The sequence below is a fragment of the Capricornis sumatraensis genome, chromosome 3 (genome assembly GCF_032405125.1).
Source record: "Capricornis sumatraensis isolate serow.1 chromosome 3, serow.2, whole genome shotgun sequence".
Taxonomy (NCBI): Eukaryota; Metazoa; Chordata; class Mammalia; order Artiodactyla; family Bovidae; genus Capricornis; species Capricornis sumatraensis.
Window position 1 is genome coordinate 100365363 of NC_091071.1, and position 25060 is coordinate 100390422.

Here is a 25060-nt window from a genome sequence, read left to right on the forward strand (position 1 = left end):
CTTCATTTTCTGAATGTTGAGCTTTAAGCGAACTTTTTCACTCTCCTCTTTCACTTTCATCAAGAGGCTCCTTAGCTCCTCTTCACTTTCTGCCATAAGGGTGGTGTCATCTGCATATCTGAGGTTATTGATATTTCTCCCAGCAATTTTGATTCCAGCTTGTGCTTCATCCACCCCAGCGTTTCTCATGATGTACTCTGCATATAAGTTAAATAAGCAGGGTGACAATATACAGCCTTGCTGTACTCCTTTTCCTATTTGGAACCAGTCTGTTTTTCCATGTCCAGTTCTAACTGTTGCTTCCTGACCTACATAGAGGTTTCTCAAGAGGAAAGTCAGGTGGTCTGGTATTCCCATCACTCTCAGAATTTTCCACAGTTTATTGTGATCCACACAGTCAAAGGCTTTGGCATAGTCAATAAAGCAGAAATAGCTGTTTTTCTGGAACTCTCTTGCTTTTTCCATGATCCAGCGGATGTTGGCAATTTGATCTCTGGTTCCTCTGCCTTTTCTAAAACCAGCTTGAACATCAGGAAGTTCACGGTTCATGTATTGCTGAAGCCTGGCTTGGAGAATTTTGAGCATTACTTTACTAGCATGTGAGATGAATGCAATTGTGCAATACTTTGAGCATTCTTTGGCATTGCCTTTCTTTGGGATTGGAATGAAAACTGACCTTTTCCAGTCCTGTGGCCACTGCTGAGTTTTCCAGTTTGCTGGCATATTGAGTGAAGCACTTTCACAGTATCATCTTTCAGGATTTGAAATAGCTCCACTGGAATTCCATCATCTCCACTAGCTTTGTTCATAGTGATGCTTTCTAAGGCCCATTTGTCTTCACATTCGAGGATGTCTGGCTCTAGTTGAGTGATCACATCATCGTGATTATCCGGGTCATGGAGATCTTTTTTGTACAGTTCATCTGTGTATTCTTGCCACCTCTTCTTAATATCTTCTGCTTCTGTTAGTTCCATACCATTTCTGCCCTTTATCAAGTCCATCTTCACATGAAATGTTCCCTTGGTGTCTCTAATTTTCTTGAAGAGATCTCTAGTCTTTCCCATTCTGTTGTTTTCCTCTATTTCTTTGCACTGATCACTGAGGAAGGCTTTCTTATCTCTCCTTGCGATTCTTTGGAACTTTGCATTCAGATGCTTATATCGTTCCTTTTCTCCTTTGCTTTTCGCCTCTCTTCTTTTCACAGCTGTTTGTAAGGCCTCCCCAGACAGCCATTTTGCTTTTTTGCATTTCTTTTCCATGGGGATGGTCTTGATCCCTGTCTCCTATACAATGTCATGAACCTCAGTCCATAGTTCATCAGGAACTCTATCAGATCTAGGCCCTTAAATCTATTTCTCACTTCCACTGTAAAATCATAAGGGATTTGATTTATGTCATACCTGAATGATCCAGTGGTTTCCCCTCCTTTGTTCAATTTAAGTCTGAATTTGGCAATAAGGAGTTCATGATCTGAGCCACAGTCAGATCTTGGTCTTGTTTTTGTTGACTGTATATAGCATCTCCATCTTTTGCTGCAAAGAATATAATCAATCTGATTTCAGTGTTGACCATCTGGTGATGTCCATGTGTAGAGTCTTCTCTTGTATTGTTGGAAAAGGTTATTTGCTATGACCAGTGCATTCTCTTGGCAAAACTCTATTAGCCTTTCCCTGCTTCATTCTGTACTCCAAGGCCAAGTTTGCCTGTCACTCCAGGTGTTTCTTGACTTCCTACTTTTATATTCCAGTCCCCCATAATGAAAAGGACATCTTTTTTGGGTGTTAGTTCTAAAATGTCTTGTAGGTCTTCATAGAACTGTTCAACTTCAGCTTCTTCAGCGTTACTGGTTGGTTTAATCCCACCAACTTCTAAATTGATGAAACCCCAAGCCCATCCCCAAAGAGGGAAAAAAAGAATTAAGAAAGGCATAATTTCCCTTTTATTTTCACATCAAATTTGTTTCCAAAGGCTGATTATCATCCCCTATTAAATGTTGAGGTATTACAACTGATTGACCCTCTGGAGTGGAAGGAAATAAAGGACGGAGATCATGACCATGGCTCCCAGCAAATCCATGGGCGACCTGATCTTGTTATTTGCATGGGTAACTTGGCAAAGTTTGATCAGCCACAGGAGATGTTCATGAATTAGAAATCATGTTGGAAATATCACAGAAAAATTGTTAGCCTGTCAAAAATTCATACAGCAATAACATTTTAACTAGAAGCTTTCTTTTTTAAGGAATTATTTTTTTTTTAATTCATTCTTTCATTTATTCCAAAAATATTTATTGAGAAATTTTCACATGCCAGACTGTGCTTGCACCAAAAGATAGATTAAAGAATGAAAAAACATGGTCACTGTTCAGTTTTTAAAATCTAGCCTGCAAACAGACAACAAAGTGTGATCATGAGAAATCATCCTCAAAGTGTTTTCCAAGATTATTTCTCTTCTGCAAATATTTGACAACCTATAAAATAGAAAATTTCTAAAGTACTTTCTCTGACATGAATCCCTTTTGTCTTTCTTTTGTTTTTCTTTTTTCGTCTCTTTGTCTGTCACTCTTTCTGTGTCTTTCTCTCTTCCTTAATTTCTCTCAATTGTAAATACTGGAAACATTGGCAGTTACGGAAATTATCTACATAACGCTAGGTTCTTAAAAGAGTAAATCTTTTTGGTGAATTACCTAAGTGATTTTATTAAAAGAGATATTCTCTGATTTTGATTCTCCCTGTACGACCTGGATTATAATAGTCAAGGCATGATACAAATATGTCACCTAAGAGCCATAACGCAATGAAACACAGGTACTCATGGTCAGTAGTCTTGACATGATTCATGTCTTTCCCGACAGAGGACAACCCAGAAGCTATAATGAAAACAGAAAATGACTAAGAAAATTTTTGTAACAGTATCTTATCAAATTTAACATGAACATATTTGAATTTAATTTTGCTTCAAAATCGAGAGGAAGGATAAATCTCTCTCCACACTCCCCCCCCCCCCCCCCATCTCTATCTCATTCTTGTCTCTTTTTCCTCTCTCACTTTGGTTGGTCCACTAGTACATATGAACTAGAACTTTTTGCTTATAACTAATCTAGAATGGAAAAAGGAAAGGTATACAAAAGATATTTTTCCTCTTTTTCTTTGTATATTTGATACATTCTTCTGGGGTGTGGTTAACATTTCATTACTAAATTGGACTTTGAATGCTCACCTCACAGATGTCTCTTTAGGCTCCTCATGAGGTATACATCTGTGGCCTGCTGGCACTGCTCCATGATGTGCTGTGAGAGATAAATTGCCCCGACATTAATTTGCTTTCATCTCAGAAGTGAGATTCCATCCCTCTTTTCTGTGTGTATGTATCTCCAAGTTAAAATGATCATTGCACATTAAAACATTTTGGAGAGATTACTTTAGTTTTATGAGTATCCAAAGTGAGTGGTACATCCCCTTATAGGCTCTCTAGACAGTTATTTGGGTTTGGATTATAGAATCAATGCCTAGTTAATGTTAATGACCTTTATCTTTAGGTCATTTTGCTAATATATTATTGTAAAGGAAATACTGTCAATGTGAATACCATGCGTTTCTTATATGATTACAGTAATACACTAAGGAAATGATTCAGATAATCCATATGATTCTTGGCCATGTTTCAAGGAAAGAATGATAAGAACTTCCTGAACTAATTTACATTTAACTCATTGTAAATTGTACTAAGATTCTCTTGTCAAAAATTCTACTTGGTGAATACAGGTTGTAGGCATTGAGGACAGGCAGCATTCTGGGATGACTTCCATGTAAGACAATCCAGAGTATTTCAAATGGCATTTAAATATTTGTATCCATCATTATTTTATGTATTTTGATATGGAAGTTGTAAAATAACCATGACATATAGAATTGTTATCACTGATCAGGAAGGCCATTTTGTACATGGAGGATTTGTGAGGCCATTGCCAAGGTAAAATAGAAATTTGATGCAATTAGTCATATAATTCAGTCCCAGAACCTGCTGTGGAAGAAAAGAGCAGGGGATTCTGGCTTGAGTTTCAGGACTGGCTGTCAAAACTGATCAAATTCACCATATAATTGCTCAGCACTTTGCTTTACACTGCCTATGTAAGCAGAGCAATTGGTGCAGTTTCTCTCAACTCAAATTGTTTTCAAAAGGACAGAAAATACTCTTGAATTAGACTGTAATAGTGAAGGAGCAGGAGATATCAAGAGATGAACATTCCATATATAATCTCTATTTCAGCAAATTCCTGAGTTTAAGTTCAATTCATATTCTCTGATACCACTTCCAAGAAAATAATTTCTATAGTGATAGTTACTTTTTATCATTAGTATGATTTATATATGGGAAAAGTGTTAATGTCTGGTCATCTCTGAGATTAATGTTCACTCATCTCTTTCTTCCTTCATATTGTGCTGCTCTTTTCCTCTCTTCCAAACTCCCTGGGGGGCTTCACAGATGGTGCTAGTGGTAAAAAATTTGCCTGCCGGTGCAGGAGACATGGGTCCAATCTCTAGGTTGGAAGGTCCCCTGGAGAAGGAAATGGCAACCCACTCCAGTATTCTTGCCTGGAAAAATTCCATGGACAACCTGATGGGCTATGGTCCATGGAGTTGCAAAGAGTCAGACATGACTGAATGACTGAGCACACAGGAGAGAAAATACACATCTTTACAAATCACTACCCAGGAATATACACAGAGTCTATAAGCTTAACTAGAATACAAGAAATCCATAGCACACAGATTCCTTCCTTTGTTTCAGTGCTTGTTTGTCATTGATTTAGCACTGGTTTCTTTTTGATTCTGAATCCTTTGATTGGTACATATATCTATGATTACCTTTTTGTAGCTACTGGGTGAATAGTTTTTCAAGTGGAAGCATAAGTGAGGCAGGGCCTTCAAAGAATTGGTTAAGATAGGACTTTTTATAGAGGCTCAATTCTGGCCATTTATTAAGCATTGAAAGGTTTTTGTTAAAAAACGGTTTTGCAAGTATTTCATGAATAAAAGTAAAATGAGAATTTTATCTGTTTCTTGCAAGTCATTACCTCTCTGGCTGTATCATTTTAAGAGAGAGAGACAGACAAACCGACACTGGACATGTCACATCTATAAAATACCAAATTTTAGTTTTAATCTTATCTCATTGACAGTTTAATTCATTTGAGTTACGTAAACTTTCATTCTTATACCCTTTCTAGAAATTGTCTCAAGCATATTTCACACAGGGCGTTTCTAAAGTTAACATAGGAAAATTATGTAGTCTCTTTAGAGAGTTATTCTCCCACATCAATTATTATAAAAAATATAATAAGTAATTTCAGCATGTACTTAATGGAGAAGGGAACAGGTTTTCTCTAGAATAGATTTGTCTAAATTTTGTAATTTCTTCCAAATGGAACCTAAATATTTGTCAAATATCTGGATTTTTCTTTATTTGAGGAAGACTTTGACACTGATTTACGGTCATTGTTCTTTAATGCCTTCTGTTTGGCTGTATAAAAAGGAAATATTTGCTACCTGCTTCATTAAGTGAATTAACTGAGTGATGCTGGAATGTATGATCTCTTATTTGTGTCACAAATACAAATTAAATGCAAATTTATGATTTAGTCTGTATTGACCTTCAATTTTGATTTATTATAGTCTTTATTTATTTATTATAAATAAACTTGTTATTATTCTTTAACAGTTTCCAAAATCCATTAGTGAGTAGAGCATATAATATTCTTAGTGTACATACTCACACATACCTCTCTCCTTTTGCTTTAACTGTTTTGCTTATGTTCTTTTGCTTTAACTGTTTTAATTTTGTTTCTGCTTTAGAAACTTCTTTTTATTTTGAGCTTCATCATCATTCATTCATTCATGCATTTATTCATTTACCTCATTATACTCTTGTTTCCAGTTTAAAGAGGGAACAAAGTAATTGTATCTTTGTAGTTTCATAGTCAAGTGCATTAATTGACATACAGTGAGTGTTCAGTAAATAATTATTGAGTTAAATAATCTTTTTTTCTACAACAAAAATCTGTTATATCTCAGAGTCAACCCTTATTTGTTTCATCTTATACATCTAGTAATTTCTTCTGTTTCCTCATCCTAGAGTTTATTTCCATGATGATATGCAAGGCTAGGTGCACGGATCTAATCATATACATTTCTTTAATATAGCATAGCCACTTTCATTTATCCCATAAATCTTGGCAATTTTAGCCCAGGATTTGAATAAAATAAAATAGATAAGATGTTTTCCTTATATTTTATTATTTTTTACTTCTTTTTTTATGTCCTCTATGTCCAATACATAGTAAGTTTCAGAAAGACAAGGAAAGTTTAAGTCTGTTTTGTATATATAATTTAACAGTGAGTGCCAGTGAGGAGATTCCATTATGATAATATGGGGTCAAGGGGAGGAGTTAACCAATTTGTCTCCCACAAATTGTCAGACACTCTTGTTTGTTATTCCACTTAATGCTCAGAATAAGGATTATTCAGAGAGGTTAAGACATTTACCTAGGATTACACAGCTGGAGTTTCAGGGTTTCACAGTTGGAATTTCAAAGGGTAACTGTTCTTTATCCCTGTGTCTAGCTATCTGCTTCTGCAGCTATAGAGTATAACTCCAGTTTTTTTGAACTCTCTATGAAGTAACACTTGTATGATACCCAAAAAATACTTTCCTTGTCTTTCTGAAACTTACTATGTATTGGACATAGAGGACATTAAAAAAAGAAGTAAAAATAATAAAATATAAGGAAAGCATCCTATCTATTTTATTTTATTCAAATCCTGAGCTAAAATTGCCAAGATTTATGAGACAAATGAAAGTAGCTATGCTATATTAAGGAAAGGTATATGATTAGATCCGTGCACCTAGCCTTGCATATTATCATGGAAATAAACTCTAGGATGAGGAAACAGAAGAAATTACTAGAGGTATAAGATGAATAATTACTACCTTGTTCTTAAGTGTATACTCATTATCACTTGAAAAAGAGAGACCTTATTATAGGTCATTGCAATGAAATTTTCCAAAAAGCACTAGAAGGGACCTGGGCCATCACATGAAATCATCACAAGAAGTACATTTGTCTTTTTTTGTCTGTTTGTTTCTAGTTTCCATCCCCCTCACTGACCCCTCCCTCATCCCAACAGTTCTCCTTGATAGAGTGGATTCTGGAACTTTGTCATTGGAATAGCCGGGGACATTCCAATACAGTGTTTTCAGTCACCCAAGACTAGGTTTCTCTGCCATAAAAGTTTTTCCTTATAGACTCAAAAATTCTAACAAGCAGGAAGAAAATGAAAAGATCATTTAGTTCAGTTTTGTTGTGCAGATGAGAAAAAAAAATTCAGCTAGATAAAATTATCTTTATGTGTATATAGCAATAACAAAAACTGATGCTACTTCCTAGAAGAAGCTAATAATGTTCTAAGTTAGAAATGTTGAAATTGAGTCTTTTGATACATAAAGACATTTTCAGGAGAGATTTTTGAATTCAAATGATGATGTCAAGTTCTTAGTGGAAAACCCAGAAAGTTCTGGCAGTTCTGCCAACCAAAAAGCCACGTATCCTGTCTGGGAGACTGAATCCTTTCAGAGCACTGCAGGTATCAAACTTGATATTTAGCTAAAGACTTTGGGTTACTCGTTAAAGCATAGAGAGAATAGAAATTAAAACCAATATCTTTTGACTTCTTGTCTACATTAAATACATAGTAAGTTTCAGAAATATAAGAAAAGTTTTTTGTGCCACAATTTAATCTTAAACACATAGGAAATAAAGTATCAGTAAATACTGTACACAGTCACCTGTCTTATTTTTCTTTCATGAAAATATACATCAATTCACTTTTACTAGAACACACAATCAAAAAGAGTTGCTATTATTTCTCAGGCACTGAGCTTTGCTAACAATTAAGTATTGGATTTGAATTTGGGGATGATCAAATGATGTTATGGATTTAGCAGATTCATATAATCTTCTGTCCTAATATTTTAAACTACTCTCTTTTAATGAAAATATGGATTGCTACCCAATAAAATGCAATTAAAAGCAAATCTAAATGTCATCTAGTTTTAGAGAGGTATAGTATCTGTTTTCAAAGAGATATAACTTTTCTGGCTTAACTTTATTCTCTCATAGATTGATTTATTTTGCTTAGAATCTGTTAACACTGAGATATCAAAACAATGTTAATTATTAATGGATTTTATCCATAGGAAACCTCTTTTTTGTTTTCTAGGGGAAGATAGCTCTTTAAAGGTCATTTTAAATTTAATAATATAGACAACTTTTACATCACAACTTTTGAATCAATTAATAGCAAAGACTGTTTTAAGAATCTGTAATTTTCCTAGCAATGTGATTATCAAGAAAAGTAAACTGAATCAGCTAAATATAATTTTAAAAAGAAAATCTTAGAAAAAAATCGTTCCTAGAAATGGAAAGAAACCGTTTATCTTCATTTTTACTCTTCTAAAATTAGTAATAGGTTTAAACTTATTACTAGATAAATTTAGCTTCTACAGTAAGACAATAATTATGTACTTTGACACTAAACAAAGTAACAACTCATTCTATTTTTGCAGGAATAATTAATAAAGTCAATAGGTAATAGGAAGACCTAAATTTAATGGAAAATTTTAGCTTGTTTCCAACTCTTTTAATGGAGCTGAACCATAAGGACAAAAGTAAATTAACTTCCACAGCCTTTAAATTCTGCTTCCTTGTTCTAAATTGTGGTTAATGATCAGTGAATTGATAGGACTTGAGGATTTCAGCAGAAAGCACACACATAAGTAAACAAACAGAAAAGAGACAAAGGACTTATATAATGTACAAAATAATTAATTCACCTGTCAGTAATTGAGTTGTACTCAACCTTTTGTGAGACTAAAGTAAGCAATAGGATCAAACTTTGCCTTTTTCCCATTAAAAAGATAGTTGGTAATTAGATTCTTTCAGAGCCTATGTGAACTGTCAGCTTTTATTGCTTTATTTATGTGATGCATCAGTTGCGTTTGCACTTATATTATATCCTGAAATGCAATGACCAGATTCATCTACTTTTTGTGAGGAAATTTATTTCATGCTGGGTATTTGTGTACACACAGTCATTCTAAGGAAAATTAACTGTCATTGTCTGAATCCCAATCTTTTCTACAGATGACTTTGTTACATAACCTAATCAGCTTAATCTACCATGATCTTCCTGGTATGGAGTACGTCACTGGTATGCAGATCTTTCAGTATAGCATGCTGCTGCATTGATATGTATACACTTAATGGGATGTTCTAGAAATCATAAGCAGAATTTAGAACACTTTAGAGCACAGGTCAGCAAATCTTTTCTGTAGAGTGCTGTAGTAAAATATTTTAGATTTTGCCTATTTCAGCTATCCAGCTCCAGTTTTAGCACCAAAAAAGAAATATACTATTTATCTACAGATGATTATGACTGTGGGCTTCCCTGGTGGCTCAGTGGTAAAGAATCCGTCTGCAATGCACACATTGTAGGAAGCGCAGGTTCGATACTTGGATTGGGAAGATCCCCTGGAGGAGAGCATGGCAATCCACTCCAGTATTCTTGGCTGGAGAATTCCTTGGACAGAGGAGCCTGGCAGGCTTCAGGCCATAGGGTTGCAAAGAGTCGGACACTACTGAAGCAGCTTAGCATGCATGCACACACAATTATGACTGTGTTATTATAAAACTTTACTTACAAAAAGAGGTAGTGGACCCGAATTGGTCTGCTGGTCATAGTTTGTTGACCCTCCTTTAAAATTCAAGTAGAGACACATTCTAAAGGAGTTATAATCCTGAGTGTTTCATAAAATATCAAACTTATTATGAGACAAGGCAGAAAATAATGGGGACAGGAAAAGGCCAAAATAGAGAAGAGATAGTAACTTTAAAATTTTACTCTCTGATATTTCCTCCAACATTTATCTCATGTATATACTTATACATATTCTTTCTACATAATGATGTTCTATACAATTTTAAAATATAAAGTTAAATAATGTCATATTTTTCCAGTAAATATTTGAATCTACTGCAAGCCAGTCATATATCAAAGCCAAGAAGTAAAGTCCTAACATGGAATATCCACTTTGTAATCTATTTTACTTCATATTTTATATCTAAAATGTCTGTTAAAGTGAATGGTTAATTTCAGCAATGAATGGAAAAATAGATTTCTCAGTTACATAGCCAACTCAACTCCTTGTTTACTTAAATTGATATTGTAGAAGTTCATCATCCCTATGGTATATTGCATTTTAAGTAATATATTCATAGTAGAATTCTAGATACCAAACTTTACATTTTTAGTGAACTAAAAACAGTGCTTATGAACTAAACAACAGAATGGGAAAGACTAGAGATCTCTTCAAGAAAATTAGAGATACCAAGGGAACATTTCATGCAAAGATGGGCTCCATAAAGGACAGAAAAGGTATGGAACTAAAAGAAGCAGAAGATATTAAGAAGAGGTGGCAAGAATACATAGAAGAACTGTACAAAAAACATCTTCATGACCCAGATAATCATGATGGTGTGATTACTCATCTAGAGCCAGACATCCTGGAATGTGAAGTCAAGTGGGCCTTAGAAAGCATCACTATGAACAAAGCTAGTGGAGGTGATGGAATTCCAGTGGAGCTATTTCAAATCCTGAAAGATGATGCTGTGAAAGTGCTACACTCAATATGCCAGCAAATTTGGAAAACTCAGCAGTGGCCACAGAAGTGGAAAAGGTCAGATTTCATTCCAATCCCAAAGAAAGGCAATGCCAAAGAATGCTCAAACTGCCGCACAATTGCACTCATCTCACATGCTAGTAAAGTAATGCTCAAAATTCTCCAAGCCAGGCTTCAGCAATACGTGAACCATTAACTTCCTGATGTTCAAGCTGGTTTTAGAAAAGTCAGAGGAACCAGAGATCAAATTGCCAACATCCGCTGGATCATGGAAAAAGCAAAAGTGTTCCAGAAAAACATCTGTTTCTACTTTATTGACTATGCCAAAGCCTTTGACTGTGTGGATCACAATAAACTGTGGAAAATTCTGAAAGAGATGGGAATACCAGACCACCTGACCTGCCTCTTGAGAAATCTATATGCAGGTCAGGATGCAACAGTTAGAACTGGACATGGAACAACAGATTGGTTCCAAATAGGAAAAGGAGTATGTCAAGGCTGTATATTGTCACCCTGCTTATTTAACTTATATGCAGAGTACATCATGAGAAACGCTGGGGTGGATGAAGCACAAGCTGGAATCAAAATTGCTGGGAGAAATATCAATAACCTCAGATATGCAGATGACACCGCCCTTATAGCAGAAAGTGAAGAGGAACTAAAAAGCCTCTTGATGAAAGTGAAAGAGGAGAGTGAAAAAGTTGGCTTAAAGCTCAACATTCAGAAAATGAAGATCATGGCATCCGGTCCCATCACTTCATGGGAAATAGATGGGGAAACAGTGGAAACAGTGTCAGACTTTATTTTTGGGGGCTCCAAAATCACTGCAGATGATGACTGCAGCCATGAAATTAAAAGACGCTTACTCCTTGGAAGAAAAGTTATGACCAACCTAGATAGCATTTTCAAAAGCAGAGATATTACTTTGCCGACTAAGGTCCGTCTAGTCAAGGCTATGGTTTCTCCAGTAGTCATGTATGGATGTGAGAGTTGGACTGTGAAGAAGGCTGAGCACCTCAGAATTGATGCTTTTGAACTGTGGTGTTGGAGAAGACTCTTGAGAGTCCCTTGGACTGCAAGGAGATCCAACCAGTCCATTCAGAAGGAGATCAGCCCTGGGATTTCTCTGGAAGGAATGATGCTAAAGCTGAAACTCCAGTACTTTGGCCACCTCATGTGAAGAGTTGACTCGTTGGAAAAGACTCTGATGCTGGGAGGGATTAGGGGCAGGAGGAGAAGGGGACGACAGAGAATATGATGGCTAGATGAAATCACTGACTCGATGGCCGTGAGTCTGAGTGAACTCCGGGAGTTGGTGTTGGACAGGGAGGCCTGTTGTGCTGCGATTCATGGGGTTGCAAAGAGTCGGACATGACTGAGTGACTGAACTGATCTGAGCTGAAAAAAAGTGCTTTATTTTACATACATTTCACATAAACACTTGAATTTCCTGGAAGATATTTAATAACATATATTGTTTAAGTATTTTTTCATTATTTTTTGTCTCTATATGTCTATATATTTTAATACTAGAAATAGTTTAGTGTTATAATAATTGAATTTGTGCCATGATATCCACACATTTTTTCCATTTCCCTCTGTTCAACTTTTCTAACTGACCTAGAAAGTAAGCATCAGAGACTTGAAGTCTGGTCTCTTTATTATTAAATTTTTCATTAAATCCCTTATGTTAATATGTGGTTTAGATGGTCCGATCCAAATTCTTATCCAGATAATCTCCAGCAGAGACTACACATATGGGTAAAAATGCTTTTTGGAATAGAAAGTAAAACACAGAAATCATGCCCTGGAAGTGTGTTGGCATGGGAAGGTGGAAAGGGCCATGATATTATGATATTAATAATCATCTATAAGGTAGATGACAGGCAAGCAGTCATCAAGGTCCAATGGATGAGCACAAGTCGATTTCAAAGAGACACCCCAAGTTTGACTTCATTATTAGTTCGTATAAGGGACTGTAGAGCCATTGGGCTGCAGCAGTCCCTGGGGAATTCATCCCACATTAGCTGGAGAAGAGCAGGACAGATACCTCCAACAGTCACAACGCAGTTGCTAGTCAGGTAGGTAGACAGGTTTAAACAACCACCCATTGCTAAGGATTTCTAGAAGCCAAGGACAGCTTACCCACTTTAGGGAGTGGTTAAGGGCTCACTGAGAAACAGGACAAGCATATGTTTACACCCTGTTGGTAAATGAAATGGACCAATTGATAAGCTGCCACTCTGATTCTCAATAGTTTCAGGGCAGGTGAAGAATACCTAGAAATCTGTAGCCAACTGCTACCATAGGTACAGGAATTATTAATACAGAGTGAGTCACTGAAAAACCAGACAGCAAGCAGGAATGGACACATGACAATTATCAGATATGCAGGAAGCTTTGTGCACATAGCACTCTTTTTTTTTTTTTTAATTTTCAAAGCATTTTATAACAAATTACAAGTTAAAGTATGTATGTATGTTAGTCACTCAGTCGTGTCTGACTCTGCGACCCCATGGGGTGTGTGGCCCACCAGGCTCCTCCGTCCATGTGATTTTTCAGGCAAGAATACTGGAGTGGGTTGCCATTTCCTTCTCCAAAGTTAAACTCCATTAAAACAAACAAAGGTTTTTGTTTTTGTTTTCTTCTGGATTGGACTCACAATTTAAATAATCCACTAAATTCACAATATTGTTTTAATTATTTTCTCAGGAACACTTAAACATTTCTTATAAATCAAAAATGTGTATTCTGAATAAGAAAAGCATAGTATAAAAATAACTTTTGCAATTCTGATTTTCATTTTTTACTTTATAGGACAAGAAAAGTCCTTTCTGTCTCTGTATACTTGCTAGTCTTCTTACTGCAAATATTTAGTCATAATGAATTCATTTAAATATTGGGATAAATTCCACCATCAGTTGCCACATTTCCTCCAGAGTTCTGCGTTTATTTATTTATTAGATTCCCCTAAATTGTATGCTTAGTTTAAATAGCTTTGGGGCAAAAATACAATAAAATTGTATTAGTTAAAATATAACCAGCATCAGCAACATGAAAACATAACAGTAAAACAGCATGAGTATATGCATATAAACATAGTCATCATTTTAACACTCCACTGGGACAAGCCATATTACAAAGATAGATTGAGTGCCAAGCCCTGAAGCTTAAGCAGCTAGGGCTCTGGGGAACCACAGATGCCTGGAACTCAGGTTAGAATGGCCATCACAGCCTCCTTAGAGGAATGCAACATTCCATCCAGGGGAAAATCAACAACTGTTAACAGAAGCTGATTTCATTTGGCAAGGGGGTTAAGAGAAAATAAAACTCCATGACTTTTTTCTCTATTTTCTGGCAGAAGGGGTAGCATTTCTAAACAACAGCATAACAGAGATTGAGAAATAGGTTTGGAGTAGTTTTAATTGATTGTGAGAAGGTAGCATGAATTAAGGAGAGCAGTATGAAAGAGAAAGAGTGTGTGTGTGTGTTTAATAGTCTACATGACTTAGTATAAAGGCTGAGTTTTCCAGCAAATGAAATAGATACACATATATCTCCATATGTAGATCAATTGTAAACTTTTGGAATCTCAGAGATTTCTCCCTTTCTACTTATTGCCTAAAAGCTCCCAAAGTGATGGATACTAACTACATATCTTAGCATATCAGAATCTAACAGCAGGTCTTTCCATGAGCCCCATTGCCTTTAAATCCAAACCATTTAGCATTGCATATAAAACCACTAAGTTCTCTGCTTTCTTCTCTAGTTTTCTCTTTTCTCCCTCCTCCTATCACACACAACACAGAATTTTATGAATGCTGCTGACTTCATTCAGAATATTTTTCATCACATTCCACTTTTACCTCTTCTTGACTTTCAGTCATGACTTGGAGCTCTTCTTATCCTCCGTCATGAGAATTTCTCCTCTGAAATCCCCAAGTCCAGGTTCGATTTCCCCTCTGCATGTTCTCAAAATGTTCTCTCCTACTAAGTCACTGAGGATATATATGTGGAATCTATAAAAATGGTGCAGATGGACCTATTTACAAAGCAGAAAGAGATACCCAGATGTACAGAAAAAAATGTATGGACACTAAGTGGGGAAAAAGAGGGTGGGATGAATTGGGAGCTTGGGATTGATATATATTCACTACTACAAATAAAATAGATTACTAATGAGGAACCTATTGTATGGCACAGGGAACTCTACTCAATGCTCTGTGGCAACCTATGTGCTAAGTTGATGACTTAAATCCAAAAAAAGAGGGGTATATATATATGTATAATTGATTCACTTTACTGTACAGAAGAAACTAATACAACATTATAAATCAACTATGCTTCAATAAAATTTTTTTTATATCATGTAGGATATTGCTTTGCAACTACATACATCACCTACTTCCCTGCATGCAGACCATTTTATGATCTTTTCAAAGGCAGAAACTATGCCTTTCATTTTGTACCTAGACTGCAGAAAAAGCCATTTCTGGACATTAACTTTATCTTCCTATTTCCACGTTTTCTTCCACACAGCAGCCAGTGAGAATTCAATAATGGAGATTAAATTATATCATGATCACTTCTCTGATTGAAAGTCTCTAATTAAAAGATAGGTGTTGAGCTTATTGTACCATAGATGTTGATAAAGCCTTACAAGATCCAGCCCTACCTATCTCTCAGATCTCATTTCACTAATCCACCCTTATTCACTTTCTTCTCCAACTACAGAACAAAATATGTTTCCTGCTTTGAGTTTTTGCGTTTGCCATTCCCTTCACCTACTATACTCTTTATCCTAATATGTGTGGCTGGCTCTTTCCCTTCATTTTGGTCTCATCTCAGATATCACCTTCTCAGAGAGATGTCTCTGTTCTCCCTGTCACGATGTCCTTTATACCCAAGTCACTCATGGTAATCATTAAATATGTACATAGTATATTTCTATGTCTTCCTTTATCTGGGAACATGGTAAGATTATACTTCCTGGAAACTTTGTGATTGAGTGGGACCAGCACGAGAGGGCCCAACACAATGTGACTAGCAATGGCTAATGAATTGTGCCTCAGAAGCAATGTATTTTTTTTCCTATGCAGCATTGTGTGTGTGTGTATATGCTTAGTCGCTCAGTCAAGTCCGACTGTTTGCAACCCCATGGACCCTGCCAGGCTCCTCTGTCCTTGGGATTCTCCAGGCAAGAATACTGGAGGGGGTAGCCATTTCCTCCAGCAGGGGATCTTCCCGACCCAGGGGCTGAGTTCAGGTCTCCTGCATTGTAGGTGGATTCTTTACCATCTGAGTCACCAGCATATAACATTACTCTGATCCATTTTCTTATTGAACTTACTGCTTTCTAGATGAATCTAGCTTATGTCCTTGTATAATTGTTTTTTTAATGGGGCAGCGGTAAAGAAAGAAGGCTCTAAAGTTCATTGTTTGGGCTCAAATTTCATCTCTGCTGCTTATCATATATATAACCACAAGCAAAGTTTCTATTTCTGTGAAATGGGTTGCTCTCAATAAGCAGTTCTATTTATTTATGTTTAATTAAATGATAAGGTGCAGCTAGGCAATACTTTTTTTCCCAAATGAGTTTTAATCCAATTTTATATAATTTGAAATATAAGTAAAATTGAATGTAATATAAACTACCATTTACATGGAAGGTATATGGAATAGATGAAAAAGAAATAGGAAAGCGTGAAATTGGTCTCCACATTCCTTTTAGAGTCTTCCACAAGAGTAAAGGAAAGCTCTTGAATGTCTTTCATGAGAGAAAAAAGTCAGCAAAGCATCAGTTATAGTTTCTGAGATCTTTTATGAATTCCTAAAATTTACCTCTAAATCTCTTAAATCTACAAATAACAGAATAAGAAATCCAATCCTAGATAAATATGCATTTTTTGAAATAAAATGAGACTTAAAGAAAGTTATCTCAGATATCACCTTCTCAGAGAGACATCTGAGAAATTAATAGATGAAATGTAAACAAGAAGGCAATCTAAAGGAGAATTGACTCACCATTTAGATTTGAATGTTTTATGATGGTATATCATATTTCCTTCTCCAGATGATATACTTATTTTAAAGTTGATGTAATATGGCTATTTGTGATACCTCTTAATAGATAGTATACCAGTTCACAGAGGTTTAGATATGGATAGTTTATGAGAGAAAAAAAGAAAAGACAGAAGGAAAGAAAAGCCTCAAGGAAATATCACTTTTGTATGTAAATTTAAAAGATAAATGTTTATTTAGAATAATAAAATGAATGAGTGTATTCACTTATGAAGCACAAATGGATAAACCAAACAATACCAAGCAAAGCAAAGCAAGGCAAATACAGTTTTAAAACCCACAAACAGTAGCAGCTTGCTCTCCCTTCATAGATTATGCTTTGATCTGTGTAGTCATAACTTATTATCAGCTGTAAATACCATTGAGCTAAAAGACTATGATTCTATATGTAAAGTTACCATATTCCAGGATCATGAGAAGCAATCCGTTCTCCACAAGCAGTGATTTATATTTCACAAGTCTATTTTTGAAATGTTTTTCTATTTAGATTTCTAAGTTTATTTAATCTTCTTGAGAATTTCCCATTAAGTCATTGAGTTAATTGTTGAGGAAATAATTCAAAAGAACTAGACCTTTGAAACTAAGTCCAAAATGTTTAAAAGAGGCAAAGCATCGCCCTCACGATAATTATTAGTGTAACATGGAATTCCTCCCCTTACTACTGACGTTTCTGAGTCAAAATTATCATTAAAAGAAAAAAGATGAGAGAGGAATTGATATATGGAATAGAATTTGGTATATGTGATTTAATTTTACTAAGGCTAACAAAATGTTTCAAAAGTAGGTCATTTTAAATGCAAAATGTGTTATTTCTTCTCAAGATTTCCTTGTGTATTACTATTATGTTTACTTATTTATGTAGCCCTCTGATCATAGCAAACACCCTCTTCCAACAACACAAGAGAAGACTCTACACATGGACATCATGAGATGGTCAACACTGAAATCAGATTGATTATATTCTTTGCAGCCAAAGATGGAGAAGCTCTATACAGTCAGCAAAAACAAGACCAGGAGCTGACTGTGGCTCAGATCATGAGCTCCTTATTGCCAAATTCAGACTTAAATTGAAGAAAGTAGGAAAAACCACTAGACCATTCAGGTATGACCTAAATCAAATCCGTTATGATTATACAGTGGAAGTGAGAAATAGATTTAAGGGCCTAGATCTCATAGATAGAGTGCCTGATAAACTATGGACTGAAGTTCGTGACATTGTACAGGAGACAGGGATCAAGACCATACACATGGAAAAGAAATGCAAAAAAGCAAAATGGCTGTCTGTGAAATAGCTGTGAAAAGAAGAGAAGCAAAAAGCAAAGGAGAAAAGGAAAAATGTAAGCATCTAAATGCAGAGTTCCAAAGAATAGCAAGAAGAGATAAGAAAGCCTTCTTCAGCGATCAATGCAAAGAAATAGAGGAAAAGAACAGAATGGGAAAGACTAGAGATCTCTTCAAGAAAACTAGAGATACCAAGGGAACATTTCATGCAAAGATGGACTTGATAAAGGACAGAAATGGTATGGACCTAACAGAAGCAGAAGATATTTAGAAGAGGTGGCAAGAATACAAAGAACTGTACAAAAAAGATCTTCACAACCAAGATAATCATGATGGGATGATCGTTCACCTAGAGCCAGACATCGTGGAATGTGAAGTCAAGTGGGCCTTAGAAAGCATCACTACAAACAAAGCTAGTGGAGGTGATGGAATTCCAGTTGAGCTGTCTTAAATCCTGAAAGATGATGCTGTGAAAGTGCTACACTCAATATGCCAGCAAATTTGGAAAACTCAGCAGTGGCCACAGAAGTGGAAAAGGTCAGTTTTCATTCCAATCCCAAAGAAAGGCAATGCCAAAGAATGCTCAAGCTACTGCACAGTTGCACTCATCTCACACGCTAGTAAAGTAATGCTCAAAATTCTCCAAGCCAGGCTTCAGCAATACGTGAACCGTGAACTTCCAGATGTTCAAGCTGGTTTTAGAAAAGGCAGAGGAACAAGAGATCAAACTGCCAACATCTGCTGGATCATGGAAAAAGCAAGAGAGTTCCAGAAAAACATCTATTTCTGCTTTATTGACTATGCCAAAGCCAATAAACTGTGGAAAATTCTGAAAGAGATGGGAATACCAGACCACCTGCCATGCCTCTTGAGAAACTTCTATGCAGGTCAGGAAGCAACAGTTAGAACTGGACATGGAACAACAGACTGGTTCCAAATAGGAAAAGAAATACATCAAGGCTATATATTGTCACCCTGCTTATTTAACTTATATGCAGAGTACATCACGAGAAATGCTGGGCTGGAAGAAGCAGAAGCTGGAATCAAGATTGCTGGGAGAAATATCAATAACCTCAGATATGCAGATGACACCACCCTTATGGCAGAAAGTGAAGAGGAACTAAAAAGCCTCTTGATGAAAGTGAAAGAGGAGAGTGAAAAAGTTGGCTTAAAGTTCAACATTCAGAAAACGAATATCATGGTATCTGGTCCCATCACTTCATTGGAAATTGATGGGGAGACAGTGGAAACAGTGTCAAACTTTATTTTTTGGGGCTCCAAAATCACTGTAGATGGTGACTGCAGCCATGAAATTAAAAGATGTTTGCTCCTTGGAAGAAAAGTTATGACCTACCTAGATAGCATATCAAAAAGCAGAGACATTACTTTGCCAACAAATGTCTGACTAGTCAAGGCTATGGTTTTTCCAGTGGTCATGTATGGATGCGAGAGTTAGACTGTGAAGAAAGCTGAGCACCGAAGAATTAATGCTTTTGAACTGTGGTGTTGGAGAAGACTCTTGAGAGTCCCTTGGACTGCAAGGAGATCCAACCAGTCCATTCTGAAGGAGATCAGCCCAGGGTGTTCTTTGGAAGGAATGATGCTAAAGCTGAAACTCCAGTACTTTGGCCACCTCATGCAAAGAGTTGACTCATTGGAAAAGACTCTGATGCTGAGAGGGATTGGGGGCAGGAGAAGAAGGGGACCTCAGAGGATGAGATGCCTGGATGGCATCACTGACTCAATGGATGTGAGTTTGAGTGAATTCTGGGAGTTGGTGATGGACAGGGAGGCCTGGCGTGCTGTGATTCATGGGGTTGCAAAGAGTGGGACACGACTCAGTGACTGAACTGAACTGAACTGAGCTGATCATTTCCAGAAAGGATCTAAGTTATAACCTGGAAAAGTTAAAGGTTATAAAGAGGTCGGTCTCAAACAAAGGCAGGATAAGGATTAGTAACATAAATAAATCTGAGAGTGAGATTGGTCCGAACAAATTCATGAAAATCATGAAAAATGATCCATAAATTTGACACTAAATTCTAAAAAGCTATTGCAAAGAGAGAGAGATGAATTTAGGGCTGTTCACAAATATTCATAGAAATTACTCATAAAGCAGAAAAACCAATATACACTACAGTAAAATTAGTATTAATATTGAAGCAAGAGTCAAGTAAAATCTTTCCTACAGTTTCTCAGAAGTTGACTGAAAAACAAAAGGGAATTAGGAGTTGCCTCACTGCCCACCTCTAGCAAGGAAAAAATATCCATTACAGAAAAAAGTAAATTGTAAAGGAGTATCTTTGTCTCTCCATTATAACAGGTAACCATTAATACAATTCAGTCCAGCTCTGTATAAAACAGACAATAGTTGTTACCTTGTGAGAGTGCTAACCTAAGAATCTTACTTTTTAAGAATCTGGAAAAGCTAGCTTTTTATAGGAAATCTTTCAATTTTTAGAAAGGTCAATAGTATGTTTACCAAAGTAAACATACCTAGGGATAGATTCAATATCAGAGCTGCCAGTCTTCAACTCTTAATTTAAAGAATGTACAAAAAAATCAATAGGATATACCTTCCATTATTTATTAATTATTTGGAATCATTGAGTGAGAATCACCTGAAGCTCAGCTTTTATATGTTATTTGTTGAGCTCATATTACAAGTTATAAAATTAAGCTGACCAAAACGTGTTTAGTTTTATTTTCATGGAAAGTTAAGTGCTAGGATAAATAACCAAAGGCCATTCACTGTTGTATGGAAGTTGCTCCCTTCATCATAGATTTACTTGGAGCGCTGAAAAAACCTTCAAATTTCATTTGACTTGTCTTCATTTTTTTCTTGAATACAAAATCACACAGTTTTCAAGTTGCCTTTTTAAAGTCCCCTACAACTGACTGTCCGCTACAACTGACTGTTTTTGAAAGCCGCCTCAGTCTTCTTTAACACACTAATAGTTAACTCATATAAATAGGGTATTCTGCAAATACCCAATTAAATATGGCAGGAAGTGGCTTTATCACATTTCATATATATTGCCTAAATGTTCACAGACTCTGCCATCTTTATTGATTATGTTTTTGCACCCAGTATTTCATTAAATTATGAAGACTCTGTATATCCCAAGTCAAAATAATTTGGATGCCTAGGAAAATAGACAAAGAAAGTGTTGTTTCTGAAAGAGACTTCAAGGCCAATCTAAATTCTGCCCCTTCTCTTTAAATTGTGTGTGATTATTATGTGTTTTTAGGAGTAGCTACTTTTGGAAATGAAGTTTTGGGTAAATTGAAATTCTTATTCTCAACCAACAGAACTTCTTTACTTTTACTTCAGTAGGGATAATTTTTATCATTTTGTTGTTGGTGGTGTCATTATTTCAGCATGACTAGTTTGAGAATACTTGGGAAGTAGAAGCCTGTCCATTTCATGCATCTTTAAAATACTGTATCACCTGACATAGGTTGCTGAAAGTCTTTAAATATATTAAAATATTAGTGATGAATTATTCAGTATATATCATAGAAAATAATAACAAAATTGTAAGGAGAATAATCATTTGCACATATCCAATTTATTCCTCCCAATAACCCTAAGGGAGCTCTACTTTTCAGGTGAACAAATAGAGATCTCAAAAGATTAGGTGGCTGGCTTGGTGATAGAAGTGTTATTATTACCTTTGACCTTAACTCAGTCTAATCTTAACTCATAACCACATGATCCTATTGGCCTGAAACTGACTGACTTACAGATGTTTCTCCAATGAAGATGAATGGGTTTATTCAGGATCAGCAGAACATTGCAATATAGCGTCTGTGACTGTGGTCAGCAATATGCAAGTTCTCACATAGGAAGGGAAGGATAACACTTTCGTAGAAAGGAAAAGAAATTTGGGAGGGCTGTAGTAAAACAAAAATGGTCCAAAGATTTTCATTGGCTGTTTTCTTTCCAGCAAAGAAGTGTCTTTATTCTCCTATTGGGCTCTACTTTTATTGCAGGATATAAGAGCTCTCCCAACTGTATTTAACTGAGAATTCTATTTATTATTATTATTTTTTACATTTGTATCCTTTGATTAAGATCTTGTTCTGAAAGCATAACTGATCAACAGTCAGGTTTTCTAGTTTCAGTGGCTTTTATGCCCTTCCGTGTCAGGAAGGACCATTTTTGGATGTAGTGTCTCAGACTAGAAACCTTAGGTCACATGTGAGTAACAAGGAGGGTCTGGAGGGATAATTTTTTTTTTTTTTTAATTTAAAGTCCATACATTTTCAGGATCCTGGACATTGTAGATTATCTGAATCTTTATGTCAGCATCAAAGATGTCTTTGGAAAGTTGTGCTTTTAGATAACAACTGCCTCACAATTCTGGGAAATCTTTACTTTCAGGTCACCAGGTGATGTGCACATTCAGCCAGGGTTCACAGACTTCACTAGGTTTGTCACATGAATCCAAGAGTCTGTCCTTAAAGTATGGTGGCACAAGGGCTGGTTAGCAGTCCTTGGTATGGTCTTTCTGATGAGGTTGAGGAGAATGCTTCTGGCAGTATCTTTTCCAGTAGACAAAATCTCTAAGTTACAAGTCTTTTTCTCCTAAGGGCACACTGTGAAATGACTGCTTTACCAAAATATGGTTATTTTTAATGGAAATAAGAAGTCCTTTGTAATACTAGACTATGTCTCCTTTTATCAGTTATGGATGAAATAAAAGCAGGAACCAAATACATAGGGCAGCCTAGGACTATCTCGAAGAGTGAGAGTTTATGAATCCCAAAAAAGGTGGATCTGACATTTAAAAGAACCAATGGCAATGCTTTTGGCCAAGGTATTTAGACAACCTTTACAAATTTTGTTAGTTGGTAGCAATAAATGTTATTAATGTGCTCAGCTAAACATGAGGATTGAGGGTTGTAAACATAGTGAAAGTGGTGAAAAACCAGCCAAACATTACAGGCTTATCAAAGCATCTGGCCTTAAAACCGGGTTCCCAGATTACTATGAAGTTTGAGAGAAATTTCTCCAGATAGGGGTAATCTTTCCCTAAAAGAGAGCTTCCCTTGTGGCTCAGCTAGTAAAGAACCCTCTTGCAATGTGGGAGACCTGGGTTCAATCCCTGGGTTGGGAATGTCCCCTGGAGAAGGGAGTCTACCCACTCCAGTATTCTGGCCTGGAGAATTCCATGGGCGTATAGTACATGGGATGGCAAAGAGTTGGACATGACTGAGCAACTTGCACTTTCACTTCCCTAAAAGACTTGCCAGTGCCCAAGATGTAGGAGATGCAGGTTGTCCCTGAGTTGGGAAGATCCCCTAAAGAAGGGCATGACAATGCACTCCAGTATTCTTCCTTGGAGAATCTAAAGGACAGAGAAGCCTAGTGGGTTACAGTCCATAGGGTCGCAAAGAGTCAGATACAACTGAAGCAATTTAGGACAAAGGACTTTAGTCGCAGAAAATGCAGTAGCCTGTCTGTAGGGGAAGGCTTCAGTCCAGTGGGAAAACATGCAGACAGTGGTGTAAATATATTTATATCCATGAGATGGAGGAAGTTTATGAAATCCATCTACTAGACTTTGAATGGTCCAGTAGGCACTTTAAACTATCTTGAAGCAGTACAAGGTCTTCCATGGGGTGTACTTTGGACAACTAGGACAATTGAGGTAGGCACTTTTTGCAGCTTTGTTAATGTTTCCCTAACGATATTTATTCATCATTTTGTCAATAGACCGTTGGTTTGGTGTATGTACTGTGATGAGAAGTGGGTTTTTTAGAGTTTCTGATAGGACTGAGTTATTTGATCCAAACCATACCTTCCTCTTTTTCCCAAACAAACAATTGTTACATTTCCAATCTTGTTTTTTCCTTTTACTGAATCCAATTTTGAGGCTTCTATAGCCAGTTTTTTTCTAAAGTATCATTTGAGGAAATATCCCTGTGGATAATGACAGAGGTTTGGCTGTTGTTGGTCCCTTTAAGGATAGCATTCCTTGCAGAAATATCAGCAAGGTGATTTCCCTTAATTTCCAGAAAGTCAAGTTTAACATGCCCCAGAATCTTAATAATAGCTAAAATGGCAGGTAAAATTACTGTGTTCAATAATTTTTGAATATAGGTACTGTTTTAAATTTTATTTCCACTAGAAATAAGGAAGGAACATTGCTTCCACTACATTCCAAAATCATTAGGTACTCTGAAAGCATATCTCTATCAGTATAAACACTGGCCGTTTTGTCCTTGACTAAAGTACAAGCCTGTGTAAGAGTATGTAATTCAACCTACTGGGCCAAAGTAGCCATAGGTAAAGCTGCTGCCTTAACAATATCAAAAGGAGTTATAATAACTTAATCAGCATGGTATTTGTCATTGTCACCTTTTAAATAAGAACCATCATTGAACCATGAGCAGTCAACATTATCCAATGGAGTTTCTTTCAGATCATTTCATTACAGGGAGTCAGGAGGTTGTCTATCAACATTAACCAGTCATGAAGGACATCTTGGTGACAGAAGGGAGAAGAGTAGCCAGATAAAAGTTATTATCATGTAAAAGAGTTATGGGCAGGACAGATAACAAAGGGACATTTTGGGATATGAGGCAGCTAGCTGAGAAATGTTGAGTGTGATGAGAATCTTGGAGGACTTCTACTTCATGACATACAAAGATAATTAAAGGACACGCCACAATAATTTTCTCAGTGGCCTTAACCAAAAGGGCAGTGGCTGCAATGATTCTCAGGCAAGAGAGGTATCCATGTGCCACAGGGTCCAGTTGCTGGCTATAATACCCAATGGGCAGATGGTGGTCCTTGAGTTTTGGGGTGAGTACCCCAAAGTTATTCCCTTTCTTGTCTCATACGAAAGAGTAAAAGGGAATCTGATAATTGGGATGCCCAAAGGCAGGTGGATTCATCAAGCTCTCCTTTAGAGCCTTGAAGGCTATGTCATCCAGTTTTTCCCACAAAATT

At 36.4% G+C, this 25060-nt stretch overlaps 1 protein-coding gene across 1 annotated transcript in view; it reads left to right on the forward strand.

Annotated features, from left to right (window-relative positions):
* Window positions 1-25060, forward strand: part of LRP1B (LDL receptor related protein 1B) — a 1972098-nt gene that overhangs the window by 1116673 nt on the left and 830365 nt on the right. The window lies entirely within an intron of this gene.